This window comes from Saimiri boliviensis, chromosome 18, assembly GCF_048565385.1.
Source record: "Saimiri boliviensis isolate mSaiBol1 chromosome 18, mSaiBol1.pri, whole genome shotgun sequence".
Taxonomy (NCBI): Eukaryota; Metazoa; Chordata; class Mammalia; order Primates; family Cebidae; genus Saimiri; species Saimiri boliviensis.
The window spans coordinates 2604339-2628891 of NC_133466.1; the positions used below are offsets into that span (position 1 = coordinate 2604339).

The following is a 24553-nucleotide window of genomic DNA, read 5'->3' on the forward strand; positions in this document are numbered from 1 at the left end:
GAAAAGGTCTCCTGGGCTGCGTCACGGCACTCCCCGCCATGTCCACCCATGTCTCCTGCGAAACAAGACAGCCTGCTCACTGGGCCACCGTGAGCACACCCAAGAAATGAACACTGCAGAATATTGCCAGACATCCCATCCATGTTCCGACTCCACCAACTGTCCCCAAGTGACCCTCCTAGCTTTTCAGAGGCAGGGCCCTGTCAGGGACACGCATGCATTTGAATGGGTGTCTCTGCCCCTTCTCCCCTAGACACTCCCAGCCTGTCCTGGTGCTGAAGAGGCGAAGGCAGCTGTCCGGCGTGCCCACGCTCTGGATTTCTGTTTCCTCACGATTAACTCGGGTCCAACATTTCTGGCCAACAACGCACAGCAGAGCCACTGGGCACTTCCTGCCACATCCCATCAGAGGCGCATAACGCCGCTTGACCAGCGATGGAGGACCTCCCATCACCTGGTGACGGTGGCACCACTGACACCCTGACCATGGCAGACAGCCTGGGCAGGATCCCAGCACCCCAGGGACCTCGGAGAACGCCCGGGAGAGAAGAGCCACACAGGGTGGGGCCTCCAGGGGTCGGTCCACCTCTGCGGTTCCATCTGATCTCTGGGGCAGGATGCCAGCGCCCAGAGGGGTGAGAGTGGGCCCCTTGGGAGGTGTGCCAGTGGGCCCCTCCGGTCCCCATGGCACTTTTTCATGGCTGCTCAGATGCCACTGAGACAGCGAGGAAACTGAGTTGCTCCTGAGCCCTGCATGAGACCACAGGTTTAGATCACTGGGGAGCCTGGCGTCGGCACGTCTTGGTCCTGGGGCATGACGGCTGCTTCTTGGGTTTTGTCATGGGCCTTGCACAAGCTACTGCACCTTCTTACATCAGGGGAGCAGAGGTGAGGGACGACGCTGCCTTTGCCTGGGCAGGGGCAGAGGACTGCTTACCAATCAGAGCGCAGCCCTGCAGGCCTACACCCAACTCAGTCACCTATTATTAGGACGAACTAAGTTCCCTCCACAAAGGTACCCAGCTCAGTCACCTATTATTAGGGTGAATTGAGTTCCCTCCACAAAGGTAACATCCAGGTCCTTGAAATGTGACCTTATTTGGAGACAGGGTCCTTAAAATGGTGATGAAGTCCGATGATATCACTAGGGTGGCCCTGATTCCATCTGACCGGGGTCCTGATGGAAAGGGGAGCCCGCGTGCAGTCACAGCCCAGGTGAGATGCCTTGGAGGGAATCCTTGACCTTGAACTTGCAGCCTCCAGGACCACAGGACGACAAAGGCCTGCAGTTGCCGCCCCGCCTCTGGTGCTGTCAGACAGCCCAAGCAATGCACGGGCTGCCTCATCCCAGATCCGTACTTCTGGAAAGGAACGGGCCCGTCCCCGTGTTCCGCCATCCATGCCATGCCCCACCAGCCTGCCCCCCACCTGCCCAGGTCCTTTGCAGCATACAACCCTTCTCCCTGCTGCTGGTCCCTGTGCCCTTCTTCCTCCAGAACTAGCCAGGCAGAGGCTCCATCCACATGCAGTCTCCCCAGGGACCCCCTTCTTTGCCCAAAACCCCAAACTTCTGACAACACCTTTTTATGGACTGGAAACTGCAGTTCCAAGCCCACCACCTCCACACTGCTGCAGGGACTGCCAGCCTTCTCCATTTCTTCCTCCTGAACAGAGGAGTCCCTGGTTTTCTCTGCATGCATAGCCCAGCAACCTGGCTTCTATGAGGGGTCAACACCAGCTCCTCCACCCATGAGCCTTTCATGCCTCTGCCACCAGTGTTGAAATCCCCCAGAGGAGATGGCACTGCTCTGAAATGCAGCACTGTCTTCCCAAAATTCCATAGCCCAGCTGGCATGCTGCTCTGTGCGGGGGCAGGAGCTGGGCAGAGCTGGGGTGGCCTCTGCTGTCCTTGGGTCCTGGGGTCCAGGAAGAAGGTGTTGCCACTAGCAACTACTCTGGGATCCTCTGACATTTCCAAACCCCTGAAGCCTCCCTTTGCCCTGCCCAAGCTGCCCTCCCGAGAGCAAGGCTGGCTCTCAGCAGACAGCAGCTGGCAAAGGAAAAAGACATTTCAGGATACCAAAATACATCACTTCTGATGCTCTAGATGGGAGTTTTGAATTATGGGATAGAGATAACTTTTTAATTACATATGGATTTCAGCAATCCAAATCCAAGTCCATAGTGGAGAACTGAGAAACAGCTGTTAGCCCCTCCTTCCCCACTTCACTTCCCCACTTCTCCTTCTCCGTCCCGTCCACCTCACACCCAGGTGCTCTGGTGTAGTGGGCTGATGGCAGCCACTCCAGTGACCACAGGTGAAACCAGCAGAAGAACCACCTTGCTGAGCCCAACCCAAATTGCTGACCCACAGAATTGTGGGTCCCCCAAATGGTGGTTGTTCCAAATTGATAAATTTTGAGGTGAGTTGTTAAACAGTAATATATAAATGATATGTAAACCTAAATATATAACTGAATCTTAATTAAAATAGCAAAAGTTCCCCACGGCCCCAGAACTAGACATGCTGATTCCATAGTTCATATGGAAAATTAAACAGGAAAGAGGAACCAGGAAAACCATGAAAAAGAACAAGAAAGTAGCCCTAAAATATGTTACAACATCTAAAAAGCCTCAATAATTAAATATTGCTAAGTGAATGGCTCATACTCAACATATACACATTTGTGACAAACAGCCAGCATAGGCCAGGCGCAGTGGCTCATGCCTGTAACCCCAGCACTTTGGGAGGCCAAGGCGGGTGGATTACCGGAGGTCAGGAGCTCGAGACCAGCTAGGCCAACATGATGAAACCCCGTCTCTACTAAAAATACAAAAAATTAGCTGGGCATGGTGGCAGGCACCTGTAATCTCAGCTCCTTGGGAGGCTGAGGCAGAATTGCTTGAACCCGGGAGGTGGATGTTAGAGTGGGTTGAGATTGCGCCAGTGTGCCTTAGCCTAGGAGGCAGAGTGAGATTCCGTCTCAAAAACAAAAAACAAAAAACACAGCAGCAGCAGAACAGTGGCATGGCTTCTTAATGCACACTCATGACGTGCCTCCTCCATTTAAAGTTCCTGAAAGAACATCATGCAAGAGCCCATGCAGCCCTTCAGCAAACAATCTCATCTCAGAGTCAGGCCCTGACAGACACTGGACAGGCAGTAGACGGAAGTGACTCTGGACTCAGTGAAGAGGAGACGGCATTGTTTCTAGGCCTCACTGGAGATGCTGGGGGCATCACTCCAGCAGGTAGAGGCCAAACAGAAGCTCCGCCTGGGAAGGCCTGGCCGGCCTTTCTGATGACACCCGCATGGCCACATGTTCTCCTGACTGCAGCTTTGGGTTGGATCAGGGCCCCGGGACCCCCAGGCCACTTCTGAAGAGGACGAGAAGCTCCCGCCAGGTACCGTCTCACTGGGAATGGGAACTGAAGAGCAGGTCCTAGGGTTACTTCCCCAAGTCATGTCTGCCACTGCATCACTGCCAGTTTAAACTGCAGAGAGGGCAGGGAGGAGGGCTGGGCAGGACGAGGGGAGGACGGGGGAGCCGGTGGCGCAGGGTGAGAAGACTGCTGGCCAAGAACCTCCAGTCCCTACCCTCCCATCACCTACCCCAGCTCTCCGAGCTGCAGAATTTGTCTCCTCTGGGGTGCTGTGATGGCTTCACTGGCCTGAGTAGTGGTGACGTTGGGTGGGAGGTGGCGGGATGTGCAAAGCTCCCAGGCCTGATGACTGCACAATAGGCCTGTGACAACTCTGTGGCCTGCGGGGCACAGCAGGCGCTTCCCATGCCAGGGCACGGCCGCACGTCAGGGCAGAAGAGCATTCTCCAAGGCTGGCAGATGTGTGGGGGCCACACTCCAAAGACACACACACTCCCGAGAACAAAGCCAGACAAACGGTCACTTCTCGACTTTGCTTCATCCCCTCAGAGACCTGAGGCTGCCGGACAACCAGCGGAATCTGGGGAGCAACAGGGCCCGCGCGGGGACGCGACTGAGCCTTCCCGCCTGCGGGCAGCCGCCGGGCAGCGTTGGGAAGAGGAGTTTGGCTGGAACCCCCGGGTCCCGGCGGAGGCCAAGTGTGTGTGGCAAGAGAGGGAAGTCCTGTGGGGACGAGGCGGAGGGCACACCCTCTGCTGGCTTCTCCTCGTGACCCGCATCCGGCCCCCACCAGGTGCCCACAGGGCTGCCTGGGGCTGAGTCCTGACGAAGCCGCGCTCCTGTGCAAAGCGAGGCGATTTGGGCCTTCCATGGTGCTTGAAGCAAAGAGTGCACAGACCTTAAAGGTGTACTCATTGTTTACAGATTCAAATGCCACACCTGTCATTCAACGGGAACCCTGAGCCACACATTTAAACATGGGTTTGATTCAAGATGGAGTCAACTGAGTGGGTTTTGGAACAGCCACCCTCAGCCTGGACAGGTGGGAGCTGCAGAGCGTCACCTCACGGGGCCAGCAGCGACCCAAGACACAAGGGCCTGGGAAGGGGGCTATGTGTGGGGACGGGGTTCAGAGACGCCGGACCTGTCCTGAGCCATGGAACCAGGGTTCCCTGCACCTTGTCCATCGTGCAGCATTACGGCGCCCCGTCCAGATATAAACTCAGAAAATCACAGATGCACAAACGTTTTGAAGTAAAAGATAGTTTCCAAACCATTACTCAGACCAATCCAGCATTAAATGGAATGAACGAAATGCAATGTGTAATGAAGACACTCCCCGGGGCACACAGATCAGCCAAATTTTCTTTGTGGTAACGGCTGTCAGGAGTGTACGGTGGGCTGTAGGTCTCCCCTGGAATTGCACACAGAACCCCAAGCCTGGTGGCCGAGATGTAACCCCAGGATGACCCCAGGACCCTGTAGGCCAAACCGCAGGCTTTCTATTCCTTTTGCCATTGTCCCCAGACTGGAAAACAGAGCTGGCTGAACGTGTGTGCTCGCAAAGCGTCACCCACAGGACGACCTGCCCCGCCCGCCTTGCTACAGGTGCCGCTAAGGTGTGCGCTAGCCCAGCAGGTGCCTCCGAGCTGGGCGAGACGCAGTCTGTGGCTTCTGAGAGAGGGTCCGACTCACTGGGGTCAACCGAGCAGTGGACCCTGAGGGACCCTTGTCTGCTGGAGCTGAGTCAGTGACAGCACCTCCAGGCAGGCTGGGGAGGGGAGCCGTGAGGCTGTCTGGCCCCCAAGCCTGGCCACCTCCCATGTGCCCTGTTCTAGAGGCGAGAGGTGACCATGGAAAAGCACTGATACTGCACACCTGAACGCTCCCTCACTCACCTCCTCCTGGGCTTCCTCTTCTGCTTTCCCCAAAAAGCTTCGATGAAACCAAAGTTTGTCCCTAATACTCCCACTGCACAGAGGCCGAGCACGGCCGTGCCCCTGCCTGCCTCCTGGCACAGCCGTCTCCTATCTCAGGAACCAGCCTGGTTTTCTGTGCTTTTCCGGGGAACAAGTCTCTGTCTTTCTCCCTTGTCAATCAGTGCTGCTTAGGGGGAGGGGAGGGGCCGGATCTGCCCCACGCCTATTCCCATGGACGCCTCTCTCTCCGGGAAAGGGCAGGCCCCGGAGTCTGCAGCAGCACTCGGGGACAGCGGGGAGAGCAAGGCCAGTGACCGCAGGCAGGGACGTACAGGCCCCGCTCCTACCTTCCCTCCTTCCCTCTGTCTCTCTGCTCCAGACTCCGGGCAACCAGGGCCCACGAGGGAGGAACATGTGGCCCCTGCCCAGCCGTGAAGGAGCGCCAGCCCAGGAACCACTCAGTAGCCTCCCGGAGCTTGAAACAGCCGTTGCTCCAGAGGAGCACGGGCTGGGGCCTCCACTCAGCCTGGTTTCCGAAGTGGGGTGGGGCTGTGACCTTTAGGACTCGGGTTCTGCCAAGTGGGTGAAACGTTGGAGCGCTGATGCACGAGGTGCTGCAGCTGCTTTCATACTTGGCTCAAGAGCGAGGTGCAGCTCCTTAAGAGAAGCGGCGCCTGGAGGGGACGCCACCGCCTGCGGGCCCAGGAGAACGCCCAGCTCCGCCGGGACCCTGCTTCCCCAGGCAGCCTCACGCAACCCTCCCGAGGCTGCTGCCACCCGGCCGGGCACTCACCCTCCCCGCCAGGCGAAAGCAGCAGCAGGCAACGGTTTAGACGGCAAAACGCTCCCTCCTTGTCACTCTCGCCCTGATGTTAAACACAGCACAGGCTTGTGACCTTGCTGAGAACGCTACCGCCCATCCTAAACCAACAGCACGAGGCCCGCCCCACCCCAGTTCCACCCCCCATGGTGCAGGCCAGGCTCAGGGCCCCGAGGCGTCCCAGCAGATGCTCAGTGTGGCCTGGTGGCAGGAGTGGCTGAAAGCTGAAGCTGAGCATGAAGCTAATGATGGGACATTTACTGACACCTGAGGACTGGCTTTTTCTTGAGAGCTTTGGGGAACTGAGCCCCAGGAGGGTGGGGACTGCCCGCCCACCACGTGCGTCCGCGCCTGAGCCAGTGCCTGGTATATGGTAGGTGACTGATAAACGCCTATAGGAGGGGAGGAGGGAGGAAGGAGGTTTCCGGTCTACAAATAGAAAATGAGGTCCCGTGTGACCACGCACCCTGGCCACCCCGCCCTGGGGAGCGAGCCTCTCCCCGTCCGCTGTGATGCGGATGACCGAGGCTCCACGGCCTGTCTTCCTCCATCTCCAGCAGGCACGGGACTCGGAGGCAGCCTGGACGGCTTTGCTCTTTGTAAAATACAGGTGACGGGACACAGAGCAGAGGTCCTGCCAGGTCTCCCAGGCCCCAGACCAGGCAACGGCATGACCCCGCCACCCTCCTCCCACGAAGCGAGCCGCTGAAGGGCGCTGAATAGAAGGTCCCGCCTGACCACTGCAGCCCAGGACAACCGCTGGCAGGCATGGCTGCAGGGCCAGGCACCCGGACGCCACTTGTGGGGTTTTCGCAGCATTCGGAGCCCCTGCTGCCCATCAAGAGCAGATCTCAGAAGATGAATGAGAAGCTGCTCTTCTGGCTGTGGACTGAGCATGGAGGGTCCTGGTCTGGAACCCCACACTCAGAGAGTCACACGCTGGACACCAGTGGCCACTGCGAGGGAGGGCGTCTCCAGGAAGAGCTGGCATCGCAGGCTCCCTGCTGTCTGTTGCTGGTGCCTAGGCATGTATGGCGAACGCAGGGTGGGCAGGTGCTTCAGGAGTGCCTCATGAAGGGTGCCAGACTCCCAGCGAGTGGAGCGGGAAAGGCCTCCCTGGACCCGTGCTGCCGCCAACACAGAATCGCCCTGTCCCAGGCCCAGCAGCTTCCGTGAGGCTCAACATCTCTGTCCCCCCCACCCCCCCAAAAAAACCAGGCCACCTCTGTGGCCCTCCAGGTCAAACGGGACCAACAGGGACCTCATAGGCCACGGGTTCTGGAAGCTCCCCGGTCGCACTGCAAGTACAGCTGAATGGCACCGCGGGTGTGCGGCCACAGGGCAGGCCACGCTCTAGTCCTCCAGTCCCACAGATAACTCACTGGGGACCCAAGGGCAGATGAGAAATGTGCGTCCTTGGAAACGCTGTGGGTGAGGAGAAGGCACAGCCAGTCCCCTGCCACCTGGTCAGGGGCTGAAGCTGAGGGCTCCGCGTAAGCCAATTACTGGCAGCTGCTGGGGCACCAGGCGGCACAGAGGCTCTTTCCCAACACTTAACAGCTCTCCCATCATCCTGAGCATTTGTAAAACCGCACAGCCCGGCCATGAATCCCAAGAAATGACTTGATACCCAGCCTCCACCCAGGCACTGGGAATGGCCTGGGAAAGACGGCAACTCTAGAAAAAGATGGTCCGCTCGCCGGGACCAGCCTGCCCTGTAAACGTGGCCCACATCACGCTCACAGTGGCCCCAGGCTGAGGAAGAGTGAGTGGTTGATCCTGGGGTTTGGGAATCCTCACCAAGGGCTGCCCCCCTCCCTGGAACTCCCAAAAGCTGCAAATCTTGGGCCAATTCACCTCCTAAATTTCACATTTAGGTTCTGTTTGTTTTTTAGAAATGGCATCTCTGTTGTCCAGGCTGGAGTCCAGTGGCACAATCACAGTTCACTGTAGCCTTGACCTCCTGAGCTCAAGGGATCCTCCCACCTCAGCCTTAGGATTCTGTCTTCTGGCTCTGAGTAAAGCTCTTTGTAAACAGTATCCATCGTCTTTACATAAACTGAGTTGCAGGGAAGACTGGACCGCCTCCTGCCTGCCCCGCCTGCAGTGACCCACCCAGCCCTTAGAAATGGAAGCGCATTAATCGGATCTATGGAAGAGAAAGCTTCCAGATCAGAGAGAAGCAGCTCCTGGCCAAGTGTGCGCCAAGAAAAACAAACTCAATCTGGAGGGGACGCTCAGGAAGAGCCTTGGTCTCCTCCGAGGAATCACCCTGATTCCCGGCTCTACAAAAAAAAGTCAGCACCCGGACTTGCGGTTTTTGGGTTCCCCCAGCTGCACCCGGACTTGGGGTTTTTGGGTTCCCCCAGCTGCACCCAGACTTGGGGTTTCTGGGTTCCCCCAGCTGCACCCAGACTTGGGGTTTTTGGGTTCCCCCAGCTGCACCCTGCACCGCATGGTGCGATCATCACACACTCCACGGACCGAGGCTGACATGTGTCCTGTGCCCTTTGACCCTCTGTGGCAATGGGGCGGGCGACGTCGGTGTCCTGTTTTGCCCATGAGAAGTAGAGGCCCGGAGCGCAAACACCTGTCTAATCCAGTGGAGATGCAGTGGGGCTGGGACGGAGTCTCTGAGCTCCTCGGCCAGTGTGATCTGTGACACCTGGGATTTCCAGCGTCTGTGGGAAGAGCTGGCAGGGACTCTGGTCAAGGGTGGCCAGGAAATCGCCCAAAATCGCCATAAACCAGCCCACTAGGCGACGGGTATGACGGAGCAGCACCTCTTTGATGGCAGATATGCATTTTCTGCTTGGGGCGCAGATTGCCATGTATGTCAGACACCCCCACAGCAACTGCCTCAGGAGCAGTGGGAGTCTGTGCCCATGCATCAGCCGCTCATCCTTCCCAGGACATGCCGGCACCTACGAACGCCCCAGATGGTACGAAACCCCTAAGCTCCTTCAGGAATTTTCAAAACAAAAAACCCTCTGCAGAAGGGCGGGAGAGCCACCCAAGAACCCCAGGAGGGATCTGATTAAGCTCCTGCCACTCCCCACTTCCCTACCTCCCAGGAGGTCCCGTGCAAAGGGCTTGGCAGAGTTTGCTGACATGCAGAGAACGGGTCCAGAGCTGGGAGAGGAGGGGAGCACACAGCAGAACCCCCATGACTGCCCAAGCCCCTGGCCTCACTCACCAGTAGAAGTAATAGGCCAAAGCCACCGCCAGCAGGGCCACGCAGATCCCCGAGAAGAGGCAGGCCGGGTAGCTGATCAGCATCTTCGGCCCCCGGTCCCGCGCTGCCTGAAGCCGGCGAGAAGGAGCCTGCGGGGAGCAGGTGTCAGCCTGGCCAGAGGGCGAGGAGCCGAGCTCAAGCGGAGGGATTATGACCCAGCTTGAGCTGCTCTGGCCTGGCAGGGGCCGAGGTTACCCAAAGCATCTGCTCGGCAGGAAGTGGGTGCCGGGCACTCCCGGGTGCCACCTGTGTGGCGAGTACTGTCCTTCCAGCCACAGGGACTGACTCAAGGGACCCCAGGAGTGCGCAGAAGCAGGACATACACACGGTCCCTCCTCCTGAGCACGGCTGCGGCCTCTGCCGTCGGGGCACCAGCTAATCCAATAAGCAGCTTTCAGCCGGGAGCCGCTCACTGTAAACAGGCAGAGTCACAGGGCTGGCCAGGACGCAGGTCAGCGAGCCCCACCCCAGCGCAGATCCCCGGGACCAGGGATCTGAGGGTGCCCCAACATCACTGTGGCCAGGGGCCGGGTGGTGGGTGAGTCGGTGAGGACGAGCTTGTGCCTGGCCTGAGGCCCCCAGGAGGCATGTGGGGTGTGGCTGCAGGCTCAACACAGAGGAGCCACCCTGCAGGCCGGACAGGACAGGCGCCCGCCACACTCGCTCGAATCGGCAGCCACATTGACTGAACAGTGGCTCCCACGTTCGGGGCCCTCACACTGAGAGAGCCGAGGGGTAAGGCACCTCCTATCCTCCAGGAAGTCAGGCTCTGTCCCTCCACGTCTCTCCAACCTAAAACCTCTGAATCTGAAATGCAGGCGTTCAAAGGCTAAACTAGGGAGATGAGAGCAAAGGACCCGGGGACACAGCATGGCCCTGTGAACACTCCTGGGGCGCGGGAGGGCCTCGATGATACGTGGGAATGGCAATGGGGTGCCCTAAGGGAACGCCACAGACACCCAGCCGATGCATTCTCGCTCAGGGTCACGGGGCCACAGTGGGATACACTGACGGTCACTGCCCATGCGTCTGCCATGGCACCAGACACAGAAGTCCTGTCCCCAGCAGAGGTGGCCCAGGATACTCGCCCAGCCTGGCCGCAGGCCCATCCCAGCCCCGGTGCGGCCCCTTCATGCTCTGTGGGAAGCTGTGGATGGAGAGGTGGGAACTGCCCAGCTCAGCCCTGAAGATGCTCAGCCCTTACTTCCGTGACGCTGGAGGAGGAGCGAGGGTGATGGGCAGCTGCAGGCTCCCCAGGCCTCGGGGAGCCCCTCCTTCCCGCTCACAAGGCTTCAGGTGACCACAGCCCTGGCCGACATACTGACCCCATGTGATTCCATGTGACACCCAGAACCGCCTGCTAAGCCACTCCTGGATTCCTGACCCTTCGCCGCTGTGTGAGATAATAGCTGTCTGTCGTTTTCACTGCTAAGTTTGCAGGTAACTCACATAGCAATAGGCAACAGACACTGTGAGGCAACCAGGCAGATGAGTATCAGGTGCAGCATTTACTGGAATCATGGGACGACCATGCATAGGGCTGAGTTAGTGTCTGAACAAAACAGATTTGCAGGCCGGGCGCCGTGGCTCACATGTGTAATCCCAGCACTTGGGAGGTCAAGGCGGGTAGATCGCCTGAGGTCAGGAGTTTGAGACCAGCCTGGCCAACATGGTGAAACCCCACCTCTATTAAAAATACAAAAAAAAATTAGCACACCTGTAATCCCAGCTACTGGGGAGGCTCAGGCAGGAGAATTGCTTGAACCCTCGAGGCAGAGGTTGTAGTGAGCAACCCAGCCTGGGTGATACGAGCAAGGGTATATCTCAAAAAAAAAAAAAAAATTTTACAGATTCAAGAATTTTGACTTCTAATCCTCGGTACCTTCTATCCCAATGAGCAGTGTGAACTAACTTAGCTCTCCAGTGTGAAATGCTCACCATGGAACCACAACATTCATTTAATACTGAGAGCAGCTCAAGAAACCCAAGAGAAGGTGTGTGTGAGAGAGGGAGGGAAAGTCGGGGACAGGGCGGACACACAGCCCTCCCGTCAGACAGCAGCAAGCCGAGCTGCCTCCTCCTCCCTCTGCAGTGAGGACCCGCACTTTGTGGTCCTGCAGTCTGCACAGCCATCCTGAAATATGCAAACACTCCTGGCTGCCCGCACAACCTCTGCCTGGCACCTCTCCTAACCAGACCCTGCTTGAGGTATAGAAGGCAGTGGCTGTGCCAAAGTCATCTGGCTTCACGGGATGCGTCCCAGTGGCTGCCTTGGTAGCTAATGAGAGACAGAGGAGTCTTTCAGAGCTTCCAGAAAGGTGTTGGTCCCTGACAAAAGGTTGCAAAAAGAAATTTGCCTTTTCCTGTCCAGGCATGATGGCTCATGCCTGTAATCTCAGCACCTTCACAGGCAGGAGGATCGCTTGATCCTCCTTGAACACAGGAGTTCAAGGCTACAGTGAACCACAATCATGCCACGGTCCTTCTACAGTGAACCACAATCATGCCACTGTCCTTCAGTCTTAGTGACAGAGGGAGACCTTGTCTTCAGAAAAACAAAACAAAACTCCCTTTTCCTGACATCAGACTTCTCTGTATCAAGACATGACAGCTGGTGCAGAGGCAGCCATGGTGTCACCTCAAGGAGACAGGCCGTGGTGGAAAGCAAACAGGAGGGTGGCCAAGAAGAGGAACGGATAAAGCCAGGGGCCTTGCGTGCCTCTGCCAAGCCAAGAAAAGGCCAGCATGGAGGAGCTGAGCCCCGGGGCCTCCTACCTAGGTCAGCTCAAGGCAGACTCTGCTCCTTTCAGCTCATTTCACCAGCATCCCAACCTGTGGGCCTTTGGGACTCACACATATCTAGGGACCAACTTCTTATCTCCATGCTTTGAATTTCCCAAAACACAAATGCCATGCATGGGTACCCCTGTGCCAAGAGCAAGCCGGAGTTTTCTGCAGGGCCATGGAAGCCACAGGATCAGCCTGCCCATCCAGGAGTGCCAGCCCACTCAGAGGAGTGCCAGCCCCACACAGGAGTGCCAGCCCCACTCAGATCTGCATGCAGGGTGTTCTTATATCCCCCACTCAGGAGTGCCAGCCCCACTCGGGTTCGCATGTGGGATGTTCTATCGTAAGGCAAACACGGCTAGAATTCAGAACAGTAGGTGAATGGGGAATTCCTTTTAAAAGCAAAACCAAAGATTTCTATTAGAGAAAAATACTTGGGGGCACCAGCATCCCAGGGACCCAGAGCCTACCCTAAATATGTCGCTTTTTTTTTTTTAAGAAAGGAAAAAAGCTTGCTCACATCATGAAGATTTGAACAAATTTTAGGGCAAGGAAACAGACGGCGCAGTTGCAAATCCCCAGGGAAGCCCTTTTTGCTGAGGCACCGGGGCCTGAGAGCTGCTCTGGGCGGAGCTGACGTGGGAGAGCCAGGCTGGCGCCAGGCACGGCTCCACTCAGCAGCACCAGGCACCGCAGCTCCATCCAAGAGGCTGCGGTCAAGAAAAGGAAAGGCGGTCCGTTTTTGCCGAGGCATCTGAAGGCCGAGCTCTCTGTGAAGTCTCTGTGGGCAGCAGTCAGGTGAGCGAGGGGCCGAGCTCCCTCACGAGTGTGTCTTTGAACACAGACATTACCAGAATGCCACCTGATTCTCGCTGTGTCTTCCTCTGCTGGAGAAACCCCTGCACATTAGCAGGCACTAACACTCCCGGCTTTGATTCCCAGGCCATTCTTGCGGAGGGAGACGCCGTGGCCACGTGCCAGGTGGACAGAGGCACTGACCCCGCTGAGGACGGGGTCCTCTCTGAGATAGCTGAAGCCTGCAGGTGCGCCCACAGGAAAGTCCACAGCCCCCCAGACGCAATGCCGTGCTCGCCACTGCTAAGAGAGGCTCAGGAACCTGGCTGGGGTTGGAGGCCTGGTGCCAGTCTGGCGTGACGTCGGCCACGGTGGGCCGGGGCCGCGCTCTCCTCCTCTCTCTCTGCTTTCGCTCCAGTCCTGGCCTCTTTGGGCTGCAGAGCTGGGGGGACCTCTCTGGCCTTGGCTTCCCCTCTGTGAAGTGAGCAGGTTGCCCCCAGGGGTGCCTGAACTGCAGCTGCGGGAGCCAGGAGCAGAGCCTAGAGCTGGCTTAAGGCTGGCCAGGCTCCTACTGCTCTACACGCTGGCTTCTGACTTGAGCCGCCATCAGGGAAAAAGCCGGCGTGATGTGTGCTCAGCGCACCTGGAGAGCCGGGCATTGTCCCAGGCCCCCAGCCCTGCGGAGGCTTCTCCACTCCTTCATCTCCAGAGCAGCTGAGCGCTGTGGGCCGGAGCACGAGCCCCTCCGTGGCCGCCTGTGATGAGGAAGCCGGGCTGTCCGTCCTGCCCCACGTCTGGGTCACAGCCTTTCTCATAAGGAAAGAAAAATCCCTTCCTGGGAGAGTTGTTCTCTTTCCATGTCTGAATAACAAACTCCCCAGATGCTAGGTGGACCCAGAACCCCGGAGCTCTGAGGCCCCAGAACCCTGCTACCCACTGAGCAGCCAGCATCTGTGGCCAGGCCTGAGGCCTCTCGGAGCTCCGCGGAGGCAGCACCCAGGACCAGGTGCAGAGGCCCCTGCAGGCCACTCCTGGACTCGACCTCTAAGGTCACATCTCCCTCGAAAAAGAGTCTGTGGGGACACCAGGGCCTGTGCTGGCCCTGCCCTCCTCCTGAACGGCTCCATGCATGCCAGGGCCAGGCGCTGGGGGCAATCCCAGCTGGGGACCCCACAGATGTAGGCCACAGCGTGCTCAGGCCCTGGCTCAGCCTCCCTGGGGGTGGGGGGGAGGTGGGGTCTGGGTACTGCTACTGGGGAGCGCTGCCCCTTGGGGTGCCAACTTTTACAATTGCTTTTGTGGGGTATCCTGAGCCTGCCTCCTGCTCCCTCACCACTCAAGGCCACCACACTGGCCTGGTGTGTGACATCAACTGATGCCCACACAGTGAAGCATGCTAGCACACACAGCACTCTGGTGGCTTTGCCCAGTTCTCCGGAACAGGCAGGTGCTCCTCACGGCTTCCTCATGCTCTCAGCTGAGAAGCCCCTCTTTCCGGCCTCTGCACCAGTTCTGTGGGTGGCATGTGAGTGGCATGTGAGAGTGGTATGGGTGGCACATGGGTGGCATGGGTGATGAGCAGCACAAGGGTAATGTGTGGGTGGCGTGGGTGGCGTGTGAATGGCATGGATGGCATGAGTGGCATGTGAGTGGGACGTTGAGTGGTATGGGTAGCGTGTAAGCGGTGTGCATGGTGTGTGAGTGGTGTGAGTAGTGAGAATGGCATGTAAGTGGTGTGAGTGGTGAGGGTGCTGTGTGAGTGGTGAGGGTGGCGTGTGAGTGGTGAGGGTGGTGTGTGCATGGTGTGTGTGGTGTGTGAGTGGTGAGGGTGGTGTGTGTGTGGTGTGTGTGGTGTGTGAGTGGTGAGGGTGGCGTGTGAGTGGTGAGGGTGGTGTGTGAGTGGTAAGGGTGGTGTGTGAGTGGTGTGAGTGGTGAGGGTGGCGTGTGAGTGGTGAGGGTGGCATGTGAGTGGTGTGAGTGGTGAGCGTGGTGTGTGCGTGGTGTGAGTGGTGTGTGAGTGGTGTGAGTGGTGAGGGTGGCGTGTGAGTAGTGAGGGTGGTATGTGAATGGTGTGACTGGTGAGGGTGGCGTGTGAGTGGCGTGAGTAGTGAGAATGGCATGTAAGTGGTGTGAGTGGTGTGTGTGGTATGTGAGTGGTATGAGTGGTGTGATGTGATGTGGGGAGTAAGGGTGGCTTGCTCTGTGCTGCGGCTCCTCCCCCACAGGCACATGGCCTCCTGATGCTCCCACCTGCCTGAACGTCGCCCAGTTCATGACCATGGCTTGATCCCGCCCCTCTGCAGTTCCCCGGTCCCCTCCTCTGCCCCAGCGCTGCACATGTCCTTGTCTTACTTCCGGTTAACCCACAGGGCCTAAGGAAACAGTTCTTTTCTTCCGGGGCCTCTCCTCTCTCTGACACCTAAGCCACGGTGACTGTGTAACACCCTAGTGGAGGCCCAGCCTCCTGACTCTACCAGTGAGGTTGGCTGCCACACAGGCCAGGGCCAGGCAGCCGAAGGCCTAGGGACTCACAGAGCCTCTGTGGCCTCTTACGAAGTCACCATCCCTGAGCATGGGCACAGCAAAGGAAGGCGAGGCCTGGAGGCCCCTCCCACCGCCCTTGGGATGTGGGGGACAGGCGCATGGTGAGAGGGCTGGGGTGTGGGAGCTGGTGCTGGGGGGACTGGGGGGGCTGGAGTGTGGGAGCTGGCACTGGGGGGGCTGGTGCGGGAATGCCGTCCTCTGGCTCTGGCAGCTGGTGCTTGGGCCTGCACTCGGATAGGGGCGGCCAGGGCCTCTGGGCATCTGGCATGGGGCATCGCCTCCTGAAGCCCCCTCGTCCCTCCCACGCGCTGCCCCTCCCACACTCACTGCTACTTGCCGAGACTACTAGAGTCCAACTCCAGCACCAAGCGCTTCCAAGCCGTGCCTCAGTTTCCTCAACCATAAAGAGAGAATAACAACACAATGACAACAGCGGGCTGTGGAGAGCCAAAGACCACCAGGGCGCACCCAGAACAGTGCAGGCACGGAAAATGGCAAGAGGCAGCCAGGAGCATGACACCATCATCAGTATTCCCACACCTTTCCCCACGGAGAAAACGGACAGCAGAGCTTTAAAAACATACGCAACAAAAGCAGACACAGACAACTGGGATTACGGCAAACTCAACAACTTCTGCACGACAAAGGGAACGACAGGTAAAGAGACGACCCCCGCGGGACAGAAAACCCAGCAGACCACATGCCCGATGCAGGCCCAGCATCCACGGGAGACGGGCTCAGGCTCGACAGCAAGAAAGCAAACGGCAAAGGATCACAAGGGCCGCGCCACGGAAGGCACCACGCCGATGGCCAGCAGGTTAGCGAGGAGGTGCTCAGCACCATTCACCGTCGAGGGATGCACACCGAAGCCACGGGTAAGGGTCATCTCATGCCGGGCGACCGCCAAGACTACGAATGGACAAGCGTTGATGGGAATGCAGAGAAAGGGGCCCCTGCCCACTGTGGGAGAACGCACCCATCCCTGCAGCCACTACACAAACCGTTTGGAGGTGCCTCAAAAATCAACTACCGGCCAGGCGCAGTGGCTCACGGCTGTAATCCCAGCATTTTGGGAGGCCGAAGTGGGTGGATTACTGAGGTCAGGAGTTCGAGACCAGCCTGGGCAACATGGTGAAACCCCATCTCTACTAAAAATACAGAAATTAGCTGGGCACAGTGATGTGCACCTGTAATCCCAGCTACTCGGGAGGCTGAAGCAGGAGAACTGTTTGAGCCTGGGAGGCAGAGGTTGCAGTGAGCTGAAACTGTGCCATTGCACTCCAGCCTGGGCCACAGAGTGAGACTCCCTCTCAAAAAAAAAAAAAAAAGAAAAAAGAAAAGGAACTACCTCAGCAATCCCACTCCTCGGTGTGTATCTTAAGGATCTAAAGCAGGCGTCCCCCAACTTTTTACACAGGGGGCCAGTTCACTGTCCCTCAGACCGTTGGAGGGCCACCGCATGCTGTGCTCCTCTCACTGACCACCAATGAAAGAGGTGCCCCTTCCTGAAGTGCGGCGGGGGGACGGATAAATGGCCTCAGGGGGCTGCATGCGGCCCGCGGGCCGTAGTTTGGGGGCGCCTGATCTAAAGGAACTGAAATCTGTGTCAGAGACACCTGTGCGCAGTGCTCCCTGCAGCAGCCATGCGATGGAGCAGCCACACGATGGAGCAGCCACGCGACGGAGCAGCCGTGCGCCCACCAGCATACAAATGGATAGACAGCATGTGGTGCGTCAACACAGCATGTCACTACTCAGCCACAAGGAGGAAGGAAGTCCCGTCAATGGCAACCTCACAGGTGAACCCGGTGTACGTGACACTCAGCAGAATCGGCCACTCACAGAGCGACACATGCTGCATGATCTCACCCACGCGAGAAACTGAAAATAGACATCTCGCAGGAACTGAGAGGATGCGGCGGCTTCCAGGGGCTGGGGGCCAGCGCAAGGACGGGGAGGGGAGGTGGCGATGGAAGGGACAGTGTCCGTTAGACCGGATGCCAGAGCCTGTGATCCGCCACACTGCGAGGCAACTGCAGTTAACAATAACGTTATGATGTTCCAAAATCGGGAAAAGAATCGATTTTTAACATCCACACCACAAAAACGATGTTGATGAGCTGATCAATATGCTAATTAATTGATCGTTCTACAGTGTACACACAGATCATGTTACTCCATAAATATACACAATTGCATTTTCTCGATTGCAGATAGGAAGGTAGGTAGGTAGGTGGGCTAGATGGGCAGGCAGGCAGATACACACACACACACACACACACACACACACACACACACACACACACACGAGATTCTCTTCAGGTAAAAATCGGAACTGAAACAAAACCTCAACCCGTATGGAACACTGAGGTACTTGGAGCTTTTCATCATGCTCTACAGCAAACCTAGAATGTTTAAAATCACGGTTTCACTTATTTTGAAATAATGGATTTTGGCGCAAGACCTCTGCCAAAATCCCCTTCCCGTGGTGTTTCAGATGAATGGGAGCTGCGCCGTCTGAATCCCGACGACGCTGCAGGTGGCTGGGAACACGCAACAACAATCAACACTGAGGCGCGTGGCAGTTCTCTGGGAGTCTGCTAACGTGGCTGACGTGGCGTCCTGCTTCCACGTGGCTCTTCAGTGTTTACCTCCATGCCCCTTTTTTAAGGTTAAGAAGAACAAAGTTCATCTGAACATATTACCCAAGCAAATGTCATTGGAATATAGTATCTCCAGATGATTTCCCTGGACCTGAAAACTTGATGATTTACACAAAAATATTAAGAGAAAAGAACAAAATATACAGATGCGATTTCCTGGAGGCCTCCTGAGAGCTGCAACATAAAATAGCGTGTTTTTAGGATGTCAATAAAATCTTTCTCCAGATAAATGCCACCAAATTCCCACACTCCCTTTCTCACGCGAGTGACTGAGCAGAACTGCAGGTGAGACGAACACCCGCCGGCGGCGGGAAGCCACCGGTGCCGGACGTGAGGAACGTGGGCGACCCGCACGCAGCTGTCACTGTGGCGCGTTTCTGAAAGCTCTGCTTCCGTCGCTGATGCTCCCCTTGTCTGGGGTCCGCCCGGACCCTGGGTCTGGACAAGGAAACCAACCCAACCTGGAAGTTCATCGGGCCACCCAGTCACGGGCCCTTTGAGAAGAGGCGACGGCAAACCCGCCCCAGGGCCCCACGCTGGGTCCCTGACGAGCCTCAGATACACGCTCACCCGACTCCAGAGCCCCGGAGCCCTCGCCCCAGGACCTCATGCAGCTGGGCCACAAAAACAAACCAGCCCTAAGAAACAACCCGCAATGCAGAACAGGAACACACGGGAAGGAGGAGGCACCCGCCTGAGAGGACAGGGCAGCAGGCTCCTTGCGTGTGTCACCAGCAGCCTGAGGACCACACGCCGGCCTGGTGTGCGGACGCCTGAGGAGCTGCCTCCTGCTGCCCCGGGGTGGGGCAGCCGCCCCTACAGCGGCCCCCTGGGATATGCCAGCAAGGCCTGCTTCCCTCTGCTCCCCTCAGCCCAGGCGGGCACCCCCCACCTCATCCCCACCTTCCCCTCTCCTGGACAGAAACACCCACCCACCCTTGCCTCCCAGGCCTGCCCACTGCGGACTCCCATGATTGGGGTCTGCAGCCTCTGATTTCACCAGGCAGGGTTTGATGCCCGCAAGGTCTGAGAAAGGCTGAGGGAACAGGGAAAAGAAGAAAGGTGGTGCTGCTGAGACAGCACAGCCAGGTCACATGGGCCAGGCCGAGGTCACACGGACCACGTCGAGGTCACACGGGCCACGCCGAGGTCACACGGGCCATGCCAAGGTCACACGAGCCACGCTGAGGTCACACAGGCCACGCTGAGGTCACACGGGCCACAATGAGGTCACACGAGCCACGCTGAGGTCACACAGGCCACGCTGAGGTCACACTCAGTGACAGGTGCTTTACACGAATGATCGCTCAGTGTTCAGCACAGCCCTGCCCCACTAGCACCACTGCCACTGAAAATATCCTGCCCAGGACCACAAAGTCACTGTCAGGCCCAGGATGGGGAACCAGGCACACGGGTGCTGGCATCTGAGCCCCTACCCAACCTTGCAGCGGCTCTGCCCTGAGACCTCCCACCACCGTGTCCCTGGGGACAGGGCACCCGAAGGGAAACCCGGCTTCTCTCTGCCTCAGACTCTCCGTGGAGTGGCAGTTGATAACTCTGTTCTCCACTTTCGTGACTTCCTGATGCTCACAGAACCTCCGGCACGAGGCAGCCTGGGTTCCAGGAGGAAAGGCACTCAGCTCCTCTCTCTCCAGCATGCCTGGGCTGTCAGCGCGGGCTCACTCAAGAGGACGCGTCTGTCGCCTGCGGCCCAGACAGGAGGACATTTATGAGGTTAATGAGACGCTGTGAGCCAGCGGGGAGCGCCACCTCACCGACCTGTTTATCTGGATTTAGCTCGGGGTTCAGCCAGGCCAGTGACAGGGGCGGGACCTCAACCGGGAGGGTCGAGGCCCAGCACTCACAGGCCCACAGCCTCTGCTGCCCACCCTGCCCACCCTCCTGCCTGAGGAATTCGGGCCACGCCTTCTCCCTCCATCCCAGGGAAGAGCAGCATCCATAGGCCAGGTGTCCCCCATCCTGCCACGTACACTGGCCCCGAGGGCTCTGGGAAGCTGCGTCCAGTTCTGCAGGGACCAGGCTTTGACCAGGACAGCGGCGCCTGGGGAGGTGGCTTTGCCATGGCCAGCAGGCAGCTCCGTCTTGTTCTGCCAACCCCACATGCCCTTCACATCTTTAAATAAACGAATAAGGACACAAATAAAAATAGAAGCCCCACCGTGGGAAGGCTCCTGGCTTTGACTCACTCTGGGGTCAGTGCGGGCCGCGTGGCAGAGGCTCCAGGAACAAGTGGGGATGGCAGGCACCGGGCGACACGGCGTCCTCGCAATTCACATGGGGACACGGCGCGGGTTACTATGCAAACCAAACAAAGCACACACAGCCACAGATGCCCCAGAGCCAGGCCCGTCTGCTGCGCCCTGGAGCCCGTCAGAACCATCCTACACCACTGCACAGCTGTACGTGCCCCGCTTCTGTGAAAGGTGGGCACCGCCCACAAGGGGCACCCGCCAAGGGGGCAGGGGCCTCCTTCTGAGGGTCACAGGAGACTGGCCATCACCACTCTGGCACCTCACACTGGAATAAGGAGAATGTGCAGAGTTTTCAGGATGTGTCATGTCTGACAGGGACAGAATTGTGTGGTCACCTAAAGACAGTCACAGTCACATGCAGACGACGTGGGGGTGGTGGGTACACGTGGCTGAGGAACCTGCTGGAGCCACCTAGGGCGGGACCGAGGCACAAGCTCCGTAGGGCAAAAAGGATTGGCGTGGAATACATTTCAGCTCATTATGAAACAAAATCAGACAGCTCTGTGTCTGTAGTATCTGTAGGCAGCCAAACACACGCGAACACACCCTCCTCAGTAAATCTGACTGCATTTCCGGTAATGAGTGCCCCAGCTTGAAACACATCCCAGAAGGAAAACTCCTACATGAAAAGCAAGATTTCTAAACAAGACGTAGTTTCAGGCGTGAAACCTGCTGGAACAATTATCATGATTCTTCAAATGCACATGCACCAGCTTGCTCTGCTCCTAAGCATCCCAAGTAAAAACACTGAAACTTAAGTCGAACCTTAAGACAGCGCAGGGAGTGGCATGGACCCCTGCAGCCTACGAGTCAGGAAAAGGGAGGCCTCTGTCCCCCAGCGGGAGGCACCAGGCCCTCCAGGGCACCGCCCACACTGGTCTGCACCCTATTTCAATAAAGTAAAAGTGATAAGCAGTGAAATGCTGTCACGCCATAAGCAAAACGATCCCTTCCACAACATGTATAGTAGTCAAAAAGAACGGACGGGACGGTGTGGCGCTGCACACCTGTGATCCCAGCACTTTGGGAGGCCAGGGAGTTGAGACCAGCTTGGGCAACACAGCAAGACCCCCATCTCTACCAAAAAATATTTTAATTAGCTGGGTGTGGTGGCATACACCTGTAGTCCCAGCTACTCAGGAGGCTGAGGCAGGAGGATGGCTTGAGCCCAGGAGGTGGAGGCTGCAGTGAGTTGTGATCTGCACTCCAGCCTGGGCGACAGAGCCAGACTCTGTTTCTTTTCTTTTCTTTTTTTTTTTTGAGACAGAGTCTCACTCTGTTGCCCAGGCTAGAATGCAGTGGCACAATCTCAGCTCACTGCAACCTCTGTCTCCTGAGTCAAGCAATTCTTCTGCCTTAGCCTCCCGAGTAGCTGGAATTACAGGCGTGTGCCATCACACCTAGCTAAGTTTTGTATTTTAAGTAGACACAGGGTTTCACCAGGTTGGCCAGGCTGGTCTCGAACTCCTGACCTCAGGTGATCCACCTGCCTCGGCCTCCAAAAGTGCTGGGATTACAGGTGTGAGCCACACCTGGCCTCAGACTCTCAAAATAAAAAATAAAAAGAAAGATAGAGATAACCTGAAAGTCCAGCAATAGGGAAAGGCTCGGTGACACTTGCTGTGTTTACCTGACTACTGAAGTTACTGGATAAGGCCACACAGCCGCCTGGGAGATGGCTTACCAAACACCGGCCCGAGGGACGCCGCCGGGAGCAAGCACCTGCACACGTGGACTAACAGGCATGTTCTTGGCACGGACACCCCTGGCAGGACGGCCTGTCACAGGCACTCACATGCACAGGAAGCCTCAGTCCCCACCTCCCCTGCAGGCAGAGCCCCCTCAGGAGGAAGATCCCAGGGAGGAAGGGAAGAGAAAGACCTAGAAGCGGAGGACCTGAGAGGGAACTGCCATTGGTGGGGGTTTTCAGTCTCTTCTGCACACACTGTGCGCCCGGCCCACCTGTCTCTCCATGAATGCTCGCTGCAGCCTGTGCGCTCCCAGGGACTGGCCAGGGACCTGCTGGGGCACCAGAAAGCGGGAGGGGAGGGTGGGGAGGGCCACTGCCTGGCCTCAGAGAGGGGCCCTGTGCACTCACTCACTTCCTCCCTCAGGGTGAGGGGAGTCGGGAAACGGAACTCCGCTGCTCCCTAGAATGACAGCGATCGTCCTGCGCGCGTGTGTGCGCGTGTGTGTGTGTGTGCGTGTGTGTGTGTGTGTGTGTGTGCTTTCCTTAACGCTGTGTCAGCAATTCTCAGCAGGCACTTTGTAAACGGTGATGGTGTCAAAGTCAGGGTGGTGGTCCGCCTGGAAGCCCTGGTAAAGAGGATGGCCGTGGCTGGAGTTTAAACCATCACGCCCGCGGCCTGCCTGAAATCATCCCTTCTTTTTGTGCACGGGAGCCTTCCACGTCCAGCAAGGACCACGGCTTCCGGTGAGCAGAGTGGTTATTCCGTTTCTGCTGCGTCCAGGAGCCGCATCCAGCTGGCTCAGTTTCCCAGGGCACAGGGCAGCAGGCACCGCGTCAGCCCTGCCGGGACGCAGCAGGCCCAGCTCCCTGGAGAGGGAGCGTGTGTTCTCCCCAAACACCAGCAGGACGAGTTCTAGAATTTTGGGCAAAGCGTCCTAACTTGAGCTGGGGGGCCCGTTCCCAGGCACATCAGTCACCCTCACCAGGCCCCTCTGCAGGCCAGGCCTGACCCGGCAGCTCTGTGGCCCCACGCGTTCACTCCTTACACCTTACGGATGAGGAGACCGAGGCACAGAGAGGGTCAGCAGCTTGCCCAAAGCATCACACTGAGTTAGCAGCAGAATCAAGACTCACACCCAGGCCGTCTCACCACAAAATCACTGTCCCATAGACAGGCGCTGAGGACCAAAACCGACCCAAGTGCTCATCTCACATCTTCTCTGAAAGGGAGACTGCCCATCAGCTGAGAACACTTGAGCCTCCAGCTGGAAAGAAGCCTGCTGTGGTTTCGGACGGGAAGAGCAGAGAGGTGCCGGGTGCTCAGAAGGTGCTTCCTTTCACTCACTTCTTTGGATTGGGAAGAAACAAAGACTCAGGCCTCCCGTCGACCGGGAGCAGCAGCGTGACAGCCTCGGCCTGGGGAGACAGACCCACCCAGTCCTTCAGCTGCAATGAAAACATTTCAGGCAAAAAAACACTGCTGTTTAAAAAAGAGTCTGCAAATCTATAAATATATATACCTAGTATGTACCCCCAAAATTAAAAATACAAGATTTTGTGAAGTAATGATGTTTTATAAAAAGAGTAATACCGTTGCTGTAAAAATTTTAAATCAGGCCGAGGTGCATGGTCAGAAGGGAGCTCTCAGCCCTCACCCGTCTCCATCCCCAAGACTGGCCACTGTTAAGACCTGGTGTTGGTCTGTGGCTCACACCTGTAATCCCAACACTTTGGGAGGCTGAGGCGGGCAGATCCCTTGAACCCACCAGCCTGGGAAACATGGCAAAACTCTGTCTCACTCTTTCTTTTGCTTTGAGACAGAGTCTTGCTCTGTTGCCCAGACTGGAGTGCGATGGTACGATCTCGGCTCACTGGAACCTCTACCTCCTGGGTTCAAGCAATTCTCCTGCCTCAGCCTCCCAAGTAGCTGGGATCACAGGCACCCACCACCACACCCGGCTAATTTTTTGTATTTTTAGTAGAGATGGGATTTCATCATATTGGCCAGGCTGGTCTCAAACGCCTGACCTCAAGGGATCCCCCTGCCTTGGCCTCCCAAAGTGCTGGGATTATAGGCAAGAGCCACCACACCTGGCAGTCATTTTTATTAAAAAACAAAACAAAACAAAACAAAAACCCCATGTCCATTCTTCTGGACATATGTGATTGCTAAATGCAGTCACGCATTGTGACATCGTGTGACGCTACCACTTCAGCTTCCCGCTCCGTGCTATAACGGGAGCTTTCAGGTGGGATTCCTCTCAAGCACGTGTGGCCCCTGCAGCCGTCTGTTCTCTGTGAGAATAAAACACCGGAGCCAGTCCTGGAACCCCCAGGGGATCCCAGATGAAATCACTCCCATTCCTGCCACACAGACGCACACACGCCCTCCCTGCTGGACCGCCCCACCCTTGCTGTGCTACACATTACCTGACGTGGTCCC

General features: G+C 57.4%; 1 protein-coding gene across 6 annotated transcripts in view; it reads right to left on the reverse strand.

The window, feature by feature from the left end:
- AGPAT3 (1-acylglycerol-3-phosphate O-acyltransferase 3) overlaps positions 1–24553 on the reverse strand; it is a 109805-nt gene that overhangs the window by 34191 nt on the left and 51061 nt on the right. Inside the window, exon 1 of one of the 6 annotated variants that reach the window (XM_074389147.1) lies at positions 20139–20156. The exons of 2 other annotated variants lie outside the window; for them this stretch is intronic. The gene's annotated coding sequence lies outside the window, so the exon portion shown is untranslated. Of the gene's footprint in view, positions 1–5282; positions 5580–5650; positions 5806–6096; positions 6115–20138; positions 20157–24553 lie in introns of those variants that run through there. 3 more of the 6 variants (XM_010338225.3, XM_010338226.3, XM_003927565.4) reach the window with 3 other exon arrangements.